Genomic DNA, 7751 nt, shown 5'->3' on the forward strand with positions numbered 1-7751 from the left:
TCCACCACAAATTGGTCTGCACTCCTTACTGTCACTATTCCTCATTCAGTCAAGATCAGCTTTATATCATGCAAGAAAGTTCATATTGCATCAGTTTCACAAGAATGCTAAAAAGTCTAATTGAATTGAAACATTTACAATGACATTTTTCTCATTTTTCATAGAAGTTGCTTAAGAAAATAACAGAAGTTGGGCATATTCTTTTGTCAGAAAAAAAGGTAGCTTTTTATTCAGAAAAGTTTCATTAATGTGGACTGCAAATATGGTGAAAAATCAACTGGATTGCAGAAGCATGAAATAAAGGGGCAGCAAGGATGATTGAGGATGTTAGAAGACTCTTACATACTCTGACCATGTGACCTATCAATTGCCCTCTTGATATTAATCCAAATTAACTGAAAAGTTATATACACACAATATAATTTTTAAATTTATTTTTAATTTGTTTTAATTAGTTATACATAACAGTAGAATGTATTTATGCACTTTGATATAACATATATAGATGGGATATAATTTCTCATTTTTCTGAGTGTATACATGTTGCAGAATCACATTGGTCATGAATACATAAAGTAATAATGTCTGTTTTGTTCTACTATCCTCCCTGTCCCCACATTCCTTTCTCCTCCCCTCCCTTCATTTCCCTCTACCTAATCTAAGCTAACTCTACTCTTTTCTAGTGCCCCACAAAAATGTTTACAGCAACTTTATTCATAATTTCCATAACTTTGGCAGCAACTGAGATGTTCTTCAGTAGGTAAATAAACTGGCACATACAAACAATGGAATATTTTTTCAGTACTGAAAAGGAGGCACTATCAAGCCATGGGAAAGTGTGGAAGAAATTTAAATGTATATTACTAAACAAAAGACGTCAACTTAAAAAGGGTACCTACTATATGATTCCAAGCATATGAAATCTGGAAAAGAAAAACTATGAAAATAATAAAAAACAAAACAAAACAAACAACAACAACAACAAAACAAAAAAAAACAGTGGTTTGCCACAAGTTAGGTATAAGGAAGGGATGACTAGGCAGAGCACTGAGAATTTTTAGGGCAGTAAAATTATTCTGGATAATATTATAATGGCAAATACATGACATTATAAATTTGTTAACCTATAGAACATAAAATGTTGAGTGAACCCTAATGGAAACTATGGATTTGAGGAGATGATATGTCAATTGTCAATCAGTTGTAATGAATGCACGAGTCTGATGAGGGGTGTTGATTGAGAGACTGTGCAGGTCGGGAACCAGGAGGTGTATGTTTTCCTCTCAATTTTGCTATGAATCTCAAATAGCTCTAAAAAATAAGGCTGATTAATTAAAGATACAAAATCAAGATTTCTTTTTTTTCTTACTGCAATAAAATAAAAAGTGAAAACAAAATTTTCAAAGTTGATGGGAAAATCTCCTATTGCCTAAGAACGCACTTTGCATTGTGTCTTGTTCCTGCATAAGCAACTGAACATGGTCCCCCAGGTCATCAAATGAGTTGCCCGTCTGCCCTGAAAGCTGTCATCAGGGCATGCCTCTTCAGATGTCTATGGGAGAAGTCAGTCGGGGTGGGGGATTTTCCAGAAGCTGCCCTGGGAACATCTGGCTGCCTGGATCAAGGGTGTTGGCCATTTAAGATCACAGCAAGTGGCCGAGCATCTGGAAAAAGCCCCAGTGGAGCATGGCAAGCATGAAGTGAGACAGGTGACTGCAGAACGGGGAAGGGCCCAAGAGGAATATGAGCAGGGGAGAAGAAGGTTTTACTGAGAGTTGGAGTTGCACTACCTACCAGTAGTCTTAAGTACTGCCTCCCCAACTTCAGCACTCAGGAGGGTAATCTGCTCACCACCCACAGCAAATGGAGGGAGGGTAGGGACCCTGGGACAAAGACAAGCAGCAGTGCACAGCTCCAAAGAGCCCATGTAAGCAGGGCTTGATTGAGAGCCTTTTCCTCCATCAAATTGAAATTTTATTAGTCAGCCTCCAGATGCTTCTCCTTAAGACAGATTAATATCAAGTTTGTCGTTCCACTTGCAACTGAGGAATGAGAACGACAGTGTTAGAGCCAAACACATGTGAAGTGTTCAAGAGGCCCAGTAGGAAATCTCCTCTGCAAATAATTTATGAGTGAGCTCTGTTCTTTTTTTGGGTCGGTCACCTTCCACATGCCAGATCAGATAAGAGAGGCTGGGAGACCCTCGGCCTCCCCAAGGCAGTAAACATAAGTTTATTGTCTAGAGACAGCCCAGTGTGGACTACAAAAGGCAGCCCACGCCATCTGGGCCCAGCTATTCTTGAGAAGGTGCAACCTAGCTCAAGAGGAACATCACTGAGCCTGGCTGATATGTGGGAACAGAAACAGGACAGAGATTTCTACAAAGAAATCCTAACTACAGAGTTAATGGCTTCCAAATGATAGGGGCCCAGCAGATGATTATGAAATGGGTACCAGCCCACTCGAGAACAGGTGGTAGATATTCAGAAAAATCCCAAAAAGCTATTCCTGTTCTCAATTATCAGGAGAAGGCAAATCTGGCTTAAAAAAAAAAAAAAACTGGGGACATGAAATGGATATAAATGATGGTCATTTTGGTTGTGCTTGTCCCCTCAAAATGACAGAATGTTGATACATCTATGAAATTGTACAGACTGCCCAGGAGTGTAGTCACCACTCCTGAGCCAAGTTCTCCAGGGTTAGGCTCACAATTCCCATACTAAGGACATCAGAATGAGACTTCCCCCTTAAATCTTATCTTGAAGTCAAGCAGAGGGCTCAGGGCCTCCCCCTCTGTCATACCTCCCATGTAGGATGACTCCCCATGGCAAAAGTTCTTGGAAACCAGACCTGGAGATCAGACTCCCTGATAGAGACAGACACTCACCTGAGCACAGCAGGAACCCGCAGCTCATCCAGGTCTCTTTTCTGCACACTACTTGGAGGCTTCCCAGGAACGGCTAGTGATGGAGTGGAGCATTTTCCATTTGGAGAGGTGATTTTTATTATTATTATGGGCTTTTGTCAGTATTACAGAAATTGGGGGGAGAAAAAGAAAAAGGACTAATCACAAACGCTATTTACCAAACCACATTAGTCAAAATACTGCATTTTAAAACCCCTTAAGTTGTTATACATCATCATATAAGTCATCGCCAAGTAGTAATACAAATTCTTGAGAGTTATGTTGACATGGAATTTGTCAGCCGAGTGCTGGAAAATTTACCTCTGCTCATATATCTGTAGTCATATCCTCCAAAGAAATTAACATATCATAATGCTAATATTTCAAGGTAATGTTTTCTCATGAGGATGCCATATTTTATCCGTTAATATCATCTGTGTAAAAACTATTCAATTACGGTATCAAGTCATATATGATTAATATTGATATTGGCACGGCAGCAGTGACTTTGCAAGGCACAAGAGCCATGCAGGCATCTCTACAGAGAACCTAGGACAAGAGATTAATTCATTTCTTCCAAGTAGCTAAAAATGTGAGTTTACTGGGGACTTACACACAGGAAGGAAACTAATAGGCCCACTGAGACTCGGCCATCTTTACTAAGTCTTAGGAGTTCTCTTGAGTCTTGAAGATAGGATAGGGTGGGTACTCTATGAAAACCTGGGATGGGAGAAAGTGGAGTGATGAGTGGGTAGGGGTCCTGTAAAAATGGTGGAGATGAGTAGTCTGCAAAGTATTCCTGGCATGTGATGTGGGAAGTTACAGAAGAAACATCTAGTTGTTTTCTTCCTTGTTGCCTGTTCTTTTAATTTTTGCCATTACTAATTTCTCAATAATGCTGTGGTCTTCTTATGTCTACCAACTTTATCTCTTCTTAAAGTTGCACCATTTGCCCTTGTACTTATACTTTTACACATTCTCTCCTAACTCTAAAAATTGCTCCTGAAATCTCACCTTTTCAGAAGGGTTTTCGGACCACTCTAAAGCTTAACAGAGAGACTGCTTCCTATATAAACCCATCACTCCTTCTCCAACCCCTGGCATTCACTTATAAATTTCCTTGACTGTAATTTAAATTTATCCAAGAAGTATGTGTACATATCCAAGGATTCAGAACCTTGAATTAAAACAACTGAGAAGTTTTATCACTATGTGAGCCAGAAGGTCCCACTTCACTTTATGGCTATGGATGGTACCATTAAGAGTGACTGGCAGTATCATGAGAACCCACACCAGTGATCTTGAAATGAACAGGGCTTAAGAACAGCCTCCATAGTCTGGGTTTTGAACAAAAAGTCATGAGCTAGTAGTTTATTGGTGGGTTGGTGGTGGGTCTGTAGCGTGATCAGAGACATCAGAATGTGAGAAAACAACTTTCATTATGTTAGTGCATCACTGAAAACTAAAACTATCATCTCAAATGACTTCTGGGCTCAGGTAGTTTAGTGTGCTACTCAGTAGGAACTACTATTTTAGATATTAGTTATTTTTTAAACCATATATGAATGGCATAGTATCATGAGAAAATTCTAAGAATTGATGTCTAAACTAGATATCTATGTATAACTTCCTAACTCCATATTGGGCATTCGGTATGATTTACGTCCCTCTTATATGAATCTAGTTTATAATGCTGTCTGTAGAGTTTGCACTTTGCTTCCTCTTCTTCCCCTTCACTATGAGTATTAACAAGCATAGAGTAAAGTAAAATCAGCGGACAGTATATAAAGCACCTAGGGTTGAAATAATCTGTACATTTAGTCCATGTCAGTGTTTCCCACAGTGTCTTCAAGAAACACTACCTACTACCACTGCAAACAGGTGTTTGTTGTTTAACAAAAAATATCCAAGCATGATATATACATGTATGAAAATGTTACAATCAAACCCATCCATTCGTACAATCAGTGTGTAATAGTAATTGTAATTTAAAAAGTTAAACAAATATGTGCATTTTAAAAACAAAACAAAACACAAATGTTCTATGATTGAAAAAGTCTTGGAAATGTTGATTAAAGCAGCAATAAAGAAACGGAAGATCCAGAATGACAGAGTGAGAAATCTAGCAAATCCTCTGCCTTAGAAACAATGATAAAACTGACAAAACTCTAAGAACACTATTCCAGTACTGAATAGCAACCAAAGACATCTAACAAATTGAAACTGCATCCCTACACTCTCTGTAGTTGATGGAATACCTGTGTGCAAAGTCTACAGCGCCTATATGACTTCAACAACATTATCAACTACCTTTGCCTAATTGATATCTATAAAATATTATACCCGGTAAATTCTATGCATTTTTTTTAAGTTCTACCATGGAACATTCACCAAGATTGACCATATGGTAGATAAGAAACAAGTTTCCATAAGGTTAAAGAGATTAAAAGCACACAAAATGTATTATTTGCCCACAATGACATTCAAATCAAAATCAAAGACAAAAAGGGACTTAAGAGGAATTCCCCAATAGTTGGAAATTGAACATTTTTGGGTCAAAGAATAAATTACAAAGGAAATTAGGAAACATTTTGAATGAATGAAAATAACAACAAAAATAACAAAATATATGGAAGTAGCTACTGTACTGTTTAAAAAAAAAACTCCTGGCTTTTAAGAGCCTATATTAGAAAACAAGAAAAGATTGCAGATCAATACTTAAACTAAGATGATAACAACCTAGAAAAAAATTATCATTCTTAAGTCAAAGCCAGCAGAAAGAAGGAAGTAATAAAGATTAAATTAGAAGCCAATTAAATAAAAAACAGAAACTAAAGTAAAACAAAACAGAAAGTTCTTTTAAAACATCAATAAGATTGACAACATTTTAACTAGAATGTGCAACAAGAGAGAAAAACATAAATTATTAAAATTTTGAAATAAAAGAGGAGCTACCTCTGCCTATCCTATGAATTAAATTTGTTAGTTACTTTACATTAGAATAAGTAAGCAATGTGTGCTGTGAATGGCTAAGGAAATGATAGATTATTGCCCATCTTCCACATTTACTTGACTCATATATGCTATATACACACAGGCACACATATACACATATACACACATGTATAGTTTTTGATTCTTATTTTTTGCATTGCTGGAAATGGAATCTAGGGCCTTGTTCATGTGACTGCTATAAAATTGCGCTGTATCCTCAGACCCTATACATTTTCTCAAACTTTGGTAGTTTCTTGTTTTCAGTTCTGGCCAGCATATGTAAAGTAATTTGTGTTGTTGAGACAATTGAGATACTTCCAAAGGTATAGGCTATTGGGACTTGCCCATATTTCTGGCTTCTCTCTTTCTAGAGGCACAGGCATCACATGATTGTTTGACCAATAGAATGTGAGCAGAGGTAGGACACTTTTTAGCTGGGAACCTTAAAAGACAGTGTGTGTTTCTCCCACTTTTCTTCTTTATCAACAGGACCCTCATGATTTTATCAGCAGATGGTAGTGACCCAGCCTACTGGGACGTCATAGAAACTGGGACAAGAAGAGCACTTCTTTCCCCTGCCAGTGTTCTTGGACATGAGACATAAGAAAGAAAGAAATCTTAATTTTTTGAAATTCTTGATGATATTGCATTAGTAGCATATCTTAACCTATCCTGACTAATATACTCTCTAAATTTATCCCAACTGTGAAAGATGCTACGTACTATGAGAAAAAAATGTGAGAAGTCATTTTTTATGTAATGTATATCTATCACAAACAATACACTTACACTACTTATAAACCAATTATTTAGAAATTTCTCTCATTCCCCCCAACACACACACACACACAAAAATAAAAACAGAACTTTTACACAACTTGCTTCATTATAAGTCTCTAGTTATGGGGCTGGAGATGTGGCTCAAGCAGTCGCGCGCTTGCCTGGCATACGTGCAGCCCAGGTTCGATCCTCAGCACCACATACAAACAAAGATGTTGTGTCCACTACAAAATAAATATTAAAATTCTCTCTCTCTCTCTCTCTCTCTCTCTCTCTCTCTCTCTCTCTCTCTCTCTCTCTCAAAAAAAAAAGTCTCTAGTTATTTACCAGAAACACATATCCAATCTTACATTTGATGAAAATTAAAAGTTAAGAACATACATGCCAAACCCACTGGTAGCATTTTACACATATAATAAATTTGGCTCTAAAATTGCCCCAGATTTCCAGGGCCTGGTGATTCCAATACAATGTGTGTCAAAGATTCCCTCTGGATCCAGGTGTTAGCTGATAATCCTCTGTTTCTAAGTCTTACTTGTGGAAAATAGAGCAGAGTGGATGTGGCTAATGATTGCAGCTATGCCACACTTGAGTCAACAAAATATAAGCCCAGGGAATATTGGGTAAAGCTGGAATACCCAGGGGAGCACAGATAGCTCACCTCTAGAGTAAATCCAGAATAGATACAATACTTAGAGATGCAATAAGCGGCCCAGGGGATCCACTAGTGAAATAGGCCCACACATCCACTTTTGTCTGAATACACCTATGAATTCAGCAGCATTTTGACATACTCTAGTCACTCACCCTTCTGCCCAATTCAATCAAAGTGGTCAAATTAGCGATGCCTGTATCCAGTCAAATGTACCTTTTTATCAACTCTAAGAATAATGGGATGCTTGTCCAAATGAGCATCAGGAGACTGTATTTCAAAGGAAGGACACTTACTTCAAAGAGAGGGATGGGGAAAACTTGATGATTGGTGGTAAGTTATAGTTGGAAATAAGAAGTTCTGGGTGCTGCTGTACTAAAGTAAGATGATCATAGCTAGTGAGTTCTTCATACTCTTTAT

This window comes from Ictidomys tridecemlineatus, chromosome 5, assembly GCF_052094955.1.
Source record: "Ictidomys tridecemlineatus isolate mIctTri1 chromosome 5, mIctTri1.hap1, whole genome shotgun sequence".
Lineage (NCBI taxonomy): Eukaryota > Metazoa > Chordata > Mammalia > Rodentia > Sciuridae > Ictidomys > Ictidomys tridecemlineatus.